General features: G+C 39.1%; 1 protein-coding gene across 2 annotated transcripts in view; it reads left to right on the top strand.

Annotated features, from left to right (window-relative positions):
- Positions 1–12,114, top strand: part of Tmtc2 (transmembrane O-mannosyltransferase targeting cadherins 2) — a 419,027-nt gene that overhangs the window by 322,228 nt on the left and 84,685 nt on the right. The gene's annotated exons all lie outside the window — the stretch shown is intronic.

Below are 12,114 nucleotides of genomic sequence, written 5' to 3' on the forward strand. Positions count from 1 at the left end.
TGGCTGAGAGCTTCACATCTGGAAGCAACACACACAGAGACCTACATCTCTGCTTTTAGTTATATGAGTAATTTCTCATTTTTACCTCTATTAAATACCTATACCTACGCTCAATATTTTTTTTTTTTTGATTTTTGAAACAGGGATTCTCTGTGTGGCTCTGGCTGTCCTGGAACTCAGTCTGTAGACCAGGCTGGCCTCAAACCCAGAGATCCACCTGCCTCTCTGCCTCCCAAGTGCTGGCATGAAAGACATGTATCACCACTGCCCAGATAATTTTTAAATTACTTATAAACAGAAAAGAAAACCTACCCTACCTTAAGATATGTTCTCAAAAGAAAAAAAATACCAAGAATAGCTACTAGACTAGATTAAGGGAATTCATGGTCTATAATTTTGGATCGAAAACTTAAAAGGGAGCTGATGCGGTGGCTCATTGGGAAAAGCGCTTCCTCCACACGCTTGGTGACCTGAGTTTGACTCCCAGATCTCAAAGATGGAAGGAGAGTCCTGCTTCACAAAGGATGTTCTCTGGCCTCCACACATGTGACGTGGGAAGCACACGTCTGTAATCACACACAAATCATACACATGTACATACACAATAATGAAGTTAATGGATGCATGAATCATAGTTCAAACAGTTAGACACTCGAAGCTTTGTTCATCCAGTAATTACACTGCAAATCTGTGGGCAAGGAAGTTGTTTGACTAGTTGCTATCATTTTCTTTTTCTTTTTCTTTTCTTTTTTTGTTTTTTTGTTTTTTTGTTTTTTTGAGACAGGGTTTCTCTGTGTAGCTTTGCTCCTTTCCTGGAACTCACTCTGTGGCCCAGGCTGGCCTCAAACTCTCAGAGATCTGCCTGGCTCTACCTCCCAAGTGCTGGGATTAAAGGCGTGCGCTGCCGCCACCACCACCACCCCGGCCCTAGTTGCTAACATTCTCATACATCAATGTCTCTGTGGTGTATTCCTACATCATTGTTGGGGGAGGGGATGATGATGCTCATGATAGATTAAGGACCAGAAAACACTAGGAAGAGGTTAAAGCATTTACACACACACACACACACACACACACACACACACACACACACACACGTGGATGTTCTCAGGATTCTAACATTGACACTGCAGTCAACTATGGTAGTTTGAATGTAAATGGCCCCAGAATCTCTTAGGGAGTGGCACCATTAGAAGGTGTGACTTTGTTGGAGTGGGTATGGCCTTGTTAGAGGAAGTGTGCCACTGTGGGGGCAGGCTTTGAGGTTTCCTATGCTCAGGATATCGTCCAGCATCCCAGTCAACTTCCTGTTGCTTGCAAACCAAGATGTAGCCATTACCACATCTGCTTGCACCCCATCATGCTCCCCATGGTGATAATGGACTCCACCTCTGAAACCATAAGCTGCCACCTCAGTTAAATGTTTTCTGTATAAGAGTTGCTGTGGTCCAACCAAGCACAAGGCCAAGCTCCTGGAATCCAGTCAAAGAGATGAAGAATGATTATATGAGCAAGGGTGGTCAAGATTATGGTTGGGAAATCTATAGAGACAACTGAACCAAGCTTGTAGGAACTCATGAACTTTAGACCAATAGCTGTGGAAACTGCATGGGACTGGACTAGGCCCTCTGTGTGTGGGAGACGGTTGTGTAGCTGGGTCTGGCAGTGGAATCAGGTTCTATTCCTGGTTGATGAGCTGGCTTTCTGGAGCACATTACCTATGGTCAGAAGCCTTGCCATCCTTGATGTAGTGGGGAGGGGCTTGGTCCTGTCTCAAAGACTACCAGGCTTTGCTGATTCCCCATAGGAGGCCTTACCCTTTTGGAGGAGGGGATGGGAATGGGTCAGTGGTCAGGGGGAGCAGAAGGAGGGATGAGAGGGGGGAAATCTGTGGTTGGTGTGTAAAAATATAAAAATATTATAAATAAAAAAATTACTTTTACTTAAAAAAAAAAACAAGTTGCTGTGGTCATGGTGTCTCTTCACAACAATAGAAATCCTAAGATACCAACTAAGAATCCAGGTAATAATAACTGTTAAAAGCCTAAACTTCTCAGTTTAACAGGAAAACAGAAAAACTGGTGCCCAGCTTCAGGATGCCTAGGGCTAGCCTTCTCCTAGTTAGCAGACCCTGAATTTTCCTAGTACCCTTGTAATCTCCACACTTGGAGATATTCACGGGGTGCTCATTTCATTACTGGTGTCTCATAATTTGGATCCTCTTTGTTCTGTTCTCTGGAGCCATAGTTAGTTATTGCCCTGGTCTGTCCTTCACTACCCCCAAATGTTCATGGTGTCTCCTGTTTCAAGTATTTTCTGTTTAGTATTCTCTCTTGTGTACCAAGTTTCTATAATTTTATCTGCATTCTAATGGTCATATTTTTCCTAGACTGCTAACCCTCAGGCTGACACCTTTTAATTAAGCTATTTCTCCTTAAAAATAAAAGTAATACAGTTATTGTCTTTTTATAATTCGTGCTTTTTCTACAACTGTGTGCCAATATTTAACATAGTGCTTGATAAACACATTGCTGGAGGCTGGAAGAAGTTCAGGCTTATCACTGTAGAATTCAAACCTCGGAAATGAGTAGCTTCACCCATCAATAATAAAAACAATGGGGCTCCAGGCTTCCCTCTTTGTTAAAAAAGTAGATGGAGAAAAAAAGAAACCATTCAACATCTAAATAGTTTTTTTTTTCTCAGTAGCCATTCCAGGTGGTATATGAAAAGAGAGCGGGGGGGAATTATTGCAGTAACAAATACATTCAGCAATCCGAAAGAACTCAGCATAGAAACTTGATGACATAAAAATTGGGCTAAGGAGATGGCTCAGACAGAAAATTGCTTAACTTGAAAGCATGGGGACCCAAGTTTGATCCCCAGAAACCACATTTAAAATAAAATTTAATTTAAAAAAAAATTAATACATGCAGTCATGGGATGTGGAGGCAGAGATAGGCAGCCCCCTGGGAGATGGTGGACAAGGCACACAGCCTGGTTTGCTTGGTGAGCTCTGGGCCAGTAAGAAGCCCTGTTTCCAATTCAAACAAAACACAAGTGCATCCCCCTCGAGGAAAAATAGGAGTTTATCCTGTCCTTCTGTGTACATACACACAAATAGACATGTAGGTATGTGTGCAGACACATACCTACATTCAAAACATAAATGTTTATCAAGAAAGGAACAAGAAAAATATTTTAAATGAATTCTTTATTACATCGTTTTCATGATGAATTAATCAAATACATTTTGATTGTTATATATGAATTCAAAATAGAATCATTACGTAAATATTTTGGAGTATTTAATCCCTCAGAAAGCAGACACTCCATGGGGCTAGTTTTATCCACTTAATAGAATGAGGAGTTGAAGTCTTTCAGCCATTGGGGAAATTACTCCAATTTCACTGCCAGCTAATACCATTGATGCATCACAGTGTTACCTGTGCCAAGTACGATGGCCTCCTACATCAATATGGGAAACTCTCATGAGAACAAACTAATAGGATCACATTTCAGGATGACATCAGTTCCAGCCCACCAAGTTTTACTCTGTTTCTTCTACAACAGGGATAGGGATTTTTATATCGGGGTCTAGAATTACAAGGTGCCTGATGGTGATCCATGCACACAGAAGGCAGAGATTGTGAACAAAGAGAAAACCATGGAGCTCTCCTTGCTGTGTTATCACGGACCCCAAGGAAGGGTTCCATATCTTGAGGGTGTCATGGTAGAGAGAGAGGGAGAGCAACAAAGGACAGAACGTTAAGAAGAAAACAGACAGGTTCGAGTTAGGTGCCCTGCATGGATTTTTTCATAACATTGCTTTCAAATTTTCTAAAATAGCTGTGCGCCTTTTGTGAAGGAATATATAATGTAATCATATGCAAAAATACAAACGACTTTTTCCGTTTTTCTGATATTATGTAGAACAGATAGCAGAAAAATTACAGCAACCAGTTGTAAGTATTTATTAGAGATGAAATGTAAACTATTGTGTAAAAAGTGAGGAATACAGACTCTTACATGAATTCCCATTTAAATGCTGTTTACATGATGAATTCATCAGACATGTACTTAATTAGTATTGTGTGTATTTTTTTTTAGTTCATCAAATACAGTAACTGTATAAATATTCACAAAACATTTTTGTTTTCTGAGTGTGTTGCTCAGCCTGACACAAGGTAGAGTTGTTTGAGAAAAGAAACCTCAGTTAAGAAAATATGCCTATCAGAATGATCTCTAGGTAGGCTTGTGGGGCATTTCCTTGACCGATGATGAATGTGAAGTCCCCTGGAGTAATTTCCACAATGGTTAGTGACTTCAGTTCCTCATTATATTAAGTAGACAGAACCAACTCCATGGTATATGTGGCTTTTGAGGAATTAAATGACATCCTACACAGGAATGTCTCAGGACACACTGCTCCAAAAATATTTATGTAAATACTGTGTTACCCACTGTAGGTGATACTGCTCCTGGAAATGTGGCCCTGGGGTGTGTAAGAAAGCAGGCTGAGCAAGCCATGGAAAAATGAGCCATTCAGCAGCATCTCCCCTGGGTCTCTGCTTCCTCAGTTCCTGCCTCCAGGTTCCAACTCTGCTTCAGTTCCTGCTCTGACCTCCCTTGGTAGTCTGTGCTAACTAAACCCTGCCCTCCCTAGGTTGCTTTTGGTCACAGTGCTTTATTACAGCAATCAAAAAACAAACTAGAACACCGAGGAATTCACATATTCCATCTCACATATTCTAATAACACAGTAAGATTATCCTTTTTTGAGCCTTTTTAGGAAAGGCTCAAAACCAGAGTTTTGACCATAAGTCATTTTGCATCTCAGCTGGAGTTTCGAGCCCTGTCCACAACCGCACATCCAGGATCAACCATATCCAAATACATGAACCAGTGAGGAAGTCTAGACTGGACTTCAGTTGGTTTTGTGTTTTCTTGTAAACATGTTTACTTCCATTTCCACCTTCTTGGAGTGATCTATTGTGATTTTGTATAATTTAAAGGCTTTATCACGTCAAGCTTTGCTAAGGGGTAGAATTAAGCACTATGTTAACATGTCCCTTTGAATCTGTCTTTGTATGGGATTTAAGAAACTAGAAAAGCAAGGTAAGTATTAGGAGAAAGGATTTGGGACAGTGAACAGAGGAGGATTTGGGTGTGAGATTCAGCAGCAGTTTAAGAGTAATCTTCGTAAGTGTGGTCCAGCTTATCTGGACTCTGTTCTAGTTTTTTGTTGTTGGTTTTTGTTGTAGTTTTATCAAGACAGGGTTTCTCTGTGTATCCCTGGCTGTCTTAGAACTCACTCTGTAGAACAGACTAGCCTCGAATTCAGAGATCCTCCTCCTGAGTGGGATTAAAGGCTTGGGTCACTATGCTTGATTCTGTTTTAGTTTTTAACTGAAGATAACTACTACTGGCTGGTAAGAGGACTCTCTAATTCCTTCATAAAGTGAGTAGTATGTAACCTGTTCAAGAAGACCTAACAATGGATATTTATTCTTAAAGGATAAAAACTAGAATTTTCTGGAAAAGGGAGTTGTATAGTCACTTTCTTAGTGGCTATACCAAGTGCCTTTGGACCCTTTTGTCCTCCTTAATTCTTTCCCTCCAACTCTCTGGTGTAATATGCACTATTGTTGAACAAAATGAGGCTGCCCACCTCTGGTATTCATTGAACAAGCTCAGCTTTTGCCCAGTGATGGCCTTTTCTCCATCTTCTGAAGATAAAATATGGCAGATTGTCGAAAAAGCTCTTCGTGGGCCTGTATGTGTTGTTCCTATTTAATTGTTCTTTTTTGGTCCCACGCAATCCCTGTTGAATCTATTAATTAATTAAACATGTGATGGGACTCTCGGTTTCCCTTTTTGCTCCTCTGTCGTTTCTCATTCTTCTCAACTCCTCTCGTCTCCTTATGTCACTCTAATCCTCGCTTCCCACCAGGCAGTCATAACTACGTGACTAGTTTTTGGACATGCCATAACCCTTTTGGAAAGAGTCATGGGAGACATTAATCTGGCAATGTATTTCACCTTCCTGACCTCCTTTCCAGTTGAGCCCAGGGCCCTGGCTGGCCGATTCTCTAATCTCTTTTGCACTGGACACTTTCCTTGTTACATGTCCAATTAAGGATGGATTCCTGGCCCTGTGTCCACCTAGGGACAAATCCAGGGCCTCTCAGCCTCATGGTATGATGTCCAGATTGTTCTCCTGGGCGTCTTTTCCTTGTTACCTGGCCCACGTGTCCCCTTGGCCAGTGACCATGGCACATTTGTCACATTACGTCTGTAAACAGAGGTTTTGTTAACTCGGGCTGCCAAGAACATAAAAACAAAGCAAACAGCTAGTAAAGGTTTTAAAGAGAGACAGCATTCCTAAAACGAAAGGTTAACTGGTGGCTTAGAAAGACATTCAGCAATGCTCGAAAAGACAGACGTCTCCATATTTTCGATGGGTCTAATTAACATGCACTGTTAGCATCATGTACAGCTGCTTCTCCTTTGGACAGCTAATCTGAATCCTGACCACTATGTCAGTATCAACCCTCTCTCAGGAGAACTGCATTTCTTTCCATCACTAATGGAAATGCCCCCCGTGGAATGCTTACTTGCCTCAGTTCCCTCTGCCCACTCATCTTATTACCACTAGATGTCAGCAAAATCAGTGAACCTGAATATTTCCACCTGTTCTCTCTGCTTCCCAATCATCTGAATCTTAAAAAAAAAAAAAATCCTGAGGTGCACAGGGCTGTCACTGGAATGATGGCCCTGTTTTGTCACAGTCTGGATGCTGCTGGTATCATTATATTCTCTTGGTGAAATCAGTCAATAGTATTGTTTCTGCCCTTTGCTCTTTGTCAAAGATGCATTTAGCCTTTACTACTTTGCACCCATCCCTTCCTATTTGCATATTGAACTGTCTACACATTCTTCTCTCTCCTCTGGTAGTTGAAAATTGTTTCAAGAGGAAACATTTCATTTACCTTTGTACAGTCCCTCCTCTTCAAGTATTGCGACTTGTCTTATGTGCAGTAGGCATAATGTAGATATCTTGGGTAAGCAAACCTACAGGAGAAACAATTTTGTGTTTTCAGATTTATTTTCTTTCTGTTTCCAGACTATGTTTTTTTTTTCTGTAATACAGAACTACATGTGAAATACATTGCATAGTTTAAACGTTTTGGGTCTAAGGTATCTTTCAGGTGATAATCAAGCTTGGACTATTTTGTTAGGTTCTAGGGAAAATTCAAAGGTCACAAACCAGTGACACCCTATCCCATTGCCTAAGTTCAAGATATAATATTCATAGATCCATCACCATTGATATTGTGATATGCCCAGAGCTTGTGTCCATTAACCATAGCTATACCGTCAAAACTATTACGGAAGACAAAGCATTAGCCGTAAAGACCTGTCATTAGTTCATTTGGTCCTGTCATTAAACATGCATTTGTTTAAATACTCATCTTCCAGGAGCTGAGAAGGTGAGTCAAGAAGATATACAGGAGGAAATAGGATTCTGGTAGAGGAAATGACATAGAAAAGATTCTGGAGCAGCAAACATTATCCTCTTAGTGTGTTAAATGAATAGTAAGGCAAGAGAGGGTAAAGTTCATAATATCAGCATGTGTAAACCATGATTCCTTGATCAGCTATGAAATGATGCAATTGAACTTCCATTTAATCAATATTGCTCTGACTGCTGTTTGAAGAATCCTCGGTAGAGTCATGGAGTCATGGGCAGAAACATGGGTACCACTTAAGAGGTTAGGACACTAATTCAGAATGAGATCCTGCTTTGATACAGGGTGGTGTCCGTAAGAATTAGATGATTCTGAATATGTTCCAAGGACCATATGCCTTCGCCAATGAACAACTATTTTAATGTAAATGCTGTGGTTTAGTTTAGTAAAAAAAATCTTTACAAGCTTTATTGTTTTTCTTAAAAAGAATTATATCATTATGACACCTTATACATGTTTTTGTGTGTCTCTAGTAGAGTTGAATTGCTCTGAAGAGTGAATTTTTCAAGGTGTTTTAGCAAGAAGTGCCAGTTCCAATTAATTTAGGGAGTCTGTATGTGAATGTTATACAAAGCAGCATTGATCCTGACGCTTTCATTTTTACCGATTTCTACTTCACAGGCGGAGCTTTTTAAATCCAGGAATTAATGAAGGATTGATCTTCATAAGCTTGTCATATTAAAAATTTGGTCAAAATCCACCAAGTAGCTTAAATGGTTCAGCATGTGAGAGAAATGTTCAAAGAGGAAACTGTACAATTCTTATGCTAGAAGCTTTGAGACTTGGGCAATTGGTTGCTTTTTTTTCATTACGTTAGTCGGTGTGGTAACTTACACTCTTTGTCTCAGGATCTCTAGAGAATGTGACGGCTTTTTAATCATCTTCTGTTTCCCTCATACACAATGACTTTTTCCTTGTAATTTCTCGTTCGTTGTTCATTTACTCCCCCCTCCCCATTTCCTTTGATTTGAGACAATGATGTAAAAATGAGGATAATTAACCTTGGTAAGGCAACTTACAAACCAAAAAAGTAAAAAAGTGGTAGGAAGAATACACACATGAGAATAACATGTATTTTTTTTTTGGTAAGGGAGGTGTGTGTGTGTGTGTGTGTGTGTGTGTGTGTGTGTGTGTGTGTGTGTTTTATTTGCAGTTCTACTCAATTATCAGATGCAAAACATGTGCTTATCTACTGTATGTAGACAAGAAATGATTTCTTAGAACCTATTCTTGCATTTGTTCTCATTGAGAGTAAACACACTTTTATTGGCTATGCCATTCATACATATGTGTAGCATGAATCTTAAAAGTTCTTATTAATAAAATCAAACCTGAGCCAGGTATTGGAGTGAACTGGAAGATCAGAAAACCAGAATAAGCCACAGCTACCTCACCTTGCTGGATCCTCAGCTGATCTTGTTTCCTCAGACTGGAGGCCTCTGAATCCAGAATGTGTCTCAGTTGAATTGCTGTTGGAAAACCGGAAGCTTAACCAGCCAAATGCTTAACCAGGCCAAAAGCTTCTAGTTTCTGGTCCTCACGCCTTATATGCCTTTCTGCTTTCTACCACCTCTCCCTGGGATTAAAGGCTTACTTTCTGGGATTAAAGGCGTGATGAGTCACCATGCTGCCTGTCTGTATCCTTGAACACATAGATTTCTGCCTCTGGGATGCTAGGATTAAAGGCATGTGCTACCACTGCCTATCCTTTATGTTTAATATTGTGGCTGCTCTGTCTCTGACCCCAGATAAGTTTATTAGCATGCACAATATTTGGGGGAATACAATACCACACATACGTAATTTTCTATCTGTACCTGTATGTAAGACCTGCTCCTTATACCCCATAATGGAGGGGTTATTGTCAGGTGTAGGTTATTTTCAGCTTAGCTCAAGCTAACTGCAAGCTAATCCCATATAGTTGGAATCAATAGCATGATGGAAAATATTTTGCTTTAGCATAACACACTGATTCTCAAAGTGTGGACATGCCCTAGCAACATCAGCATGAGTTAAAGACCTGTTTGCAATGCAGATTCCAAAGTCTGCCCCATACACCTACATGGGAAGCTGTTAGGGATAGGGTGGTGATAGTTCTGATAAGCACTAAACTAGAAATCAGTGGACATGTAAACTTCCCAGTCTTCACAGAATTTACCATGATAGACCGATTTATTGACATGAGTGCCTTCCCCATTTTCTTGATCTTCTGCAGCAGGCTGGTTCTGTCATAGAGTTTTCTCTCTGTTTGAGCTCCGGCAGCCACTCTGGTGGACGCCAGAGAACTTGTTCAGGGAAAAGCAGCTCTGTTTCACCTCCTGCTCCCATCACTTCTGTGGCAGCAATTCAGAGCGGTGTTTTGCAAATGCTTCACTTCCCAGTTGTGTTAAAGTTGAGAGGGTTGGGATACCCTCTCCCCTTGTAACTGAAGCGGCCATATGGGGACAATTCTGGTGCTCGCCCTTGTCCCAGTATAATTAATATCAGTCCTGTATACACTTTGAAATGCTTTGGTTTTGATGGTAAATTAGATTATAGTGAATATAAGCCATAAGAAATTCTGGCAACTATTGGAAACTTGTCAAAGAAGGCTTCAATGAGGAAAAATCATATTTAGGACATGAAAATGAAAGAATGGGAAGTACAGTGAGTAAGCAAGACAGACCTAGAGACTGGTGTGGGATAGCCTTAGCGGTCAAGAAAAGTTAGAGGTAGGATGTTCCAGGGGGAAAAAATAAGTGATTGATGTGAGACAGTAGATTGCCTTATGGGCAGGTGAAGCTGTTCAGAGGTTTGTTAGTAGAAGTAATAGTTATAGCTGACAGTGTGGGTAGCGATGGGTGGTGAAGGATCCAGAAGTGATACCAGGAATTTTACTATTATGAATGCCCCGAATAACGGGTCATTTGAGATGGTTTGGATAATTATTTGACCGAAGTCTGCTTTAACTTTATGTCCTTCTTGTGGTGGTTCTATGTGTTTAAAATGTTTACTAACTGATTTCACATTGGTTCTGGGCAGTATCCTAAAGAAGTGATCCTTGTGTCATGTATTAGGACTAATTTTGTTCAATTTTGTCTCAGGTATTCAAATTAAGTTGAAAACCCCAGTTATTCACATTTAATAATTTTTATTTTTATATTATCCAAATACTAATGGTGGACTTTTGGTATTTGTGGCCTGTGGAGTCAGAATTATAAAAACACATAGCAAATATGTTGTTATGCTATTTTTGAATAGTAATACAAATATATTCTACCATAAAATGTTCAAATGGGAATTTTAACTATAATCACTTATGTGGCTAAGATTTGCATTTTAGTTATAGACTTTGTAAACAGTTTACAAAGTACAAATTTTATGACAAAATAATTTGAAGGTGAATATTATTATGTAACAATAAAAAAGGTATATTGGAGTTCATATAATAGTATGCTGTTTAGATTTTTGGTTGTTGTACATTAACAATTTGTATGTCCAAAGGCTTGAGAGGCTTTGTCTACAGCATGCTTTATAAACTGAGCACTTGTGTAACCGAATTTCACTATATTTATTAGATCTGGCCATAAACCCTTCTGATTCTCTTTCTTTCCTTTCTACTTTTTTCAGCATGGTTAATATATTTCCACCTTTCCCTGTCCATAATAAGATAATAACCTTCATTGTTCAATTAATTGTTGTGTTTTCCTAACCATCGATACATAGTACACTTCAGAGTTGATTGCCTGGAAAAAAAAATTTAGCAATTCTCTACCTTGCACTTTGTTTATATATGACATAAATAATTAATATACTGATTATGCATTTATTTAATTAAGCACTATATTGGAATAGATAACAATGAATACTTTCTCTTAATGTTCAAAGCAAACTCTCATGCCCATAACTAACTGAAAGGTATTTGGCCTGGTTCCCTTATGAAGCCATACATGAGGAAAAAAATTTCTCATTTTTTTTACAGATTATTTAATTCTTGGTTTGTATTTTTCAAAGAATATTCTTTAAATCTCCTCTCTTCTTTCTTTTCATATGGCTAGTATATACAAGAAATTTTTGAGTACTATGTTTTCTATGTATAATTTAGAGCTTTCTCCTTAATGATTTTGAAACACGGTCTTCCCATGTAACCTCAAGTTGATGATTCTCCTGTCTCAGCCTCACAAGTGCTGAGAAATACAAGTGTCCAACCACCGCAGCAAGCAATTAGAATTATCATTACACAAAATTTGTTTTATTTTTCATGATTGAACTTTAAACATGCTTCAACCAAGCAATAGCTATTAATCATCATAATTTCTTAAAACTTAGTTCTCTCTTGGTTTTTTATTTTAGGACAGGCATTTTAGGTTAAAGGCAGTAGTCATTATCAATCACTTGACTGTAGGCTTTTCCAACAGCTACCCAAGCATTTCCCCTCTTAGACAATGTTCTGCTTTTTATTTATAGTTCTTGACTTTCTAATGATTTCTATAATTAGGTCTTAATTTCAAATTTTTGATCTCCAAGCAAAGAGAAAACTCCCACAACAAATGATGAACATAAACCCTTAAACCTGCAGGTGTATGGATGCTTTCAACAAAGC

The sequence above is a fragment of the Peromyscus leucopus genome, chromosome 18 (assembly GCF_004664715.2).
Source record: "Peromyscus leucopus breed LL Stock chromosome 18, UCI_PerLeu_2.1, whole genome shotgun sequence".
Lineage (NCBI taxonomy): Eukaryota > Metazoa > Chordata > Mammalia > Rodentia > Cricetidae > Peromyscus > Peromyscus leucopus.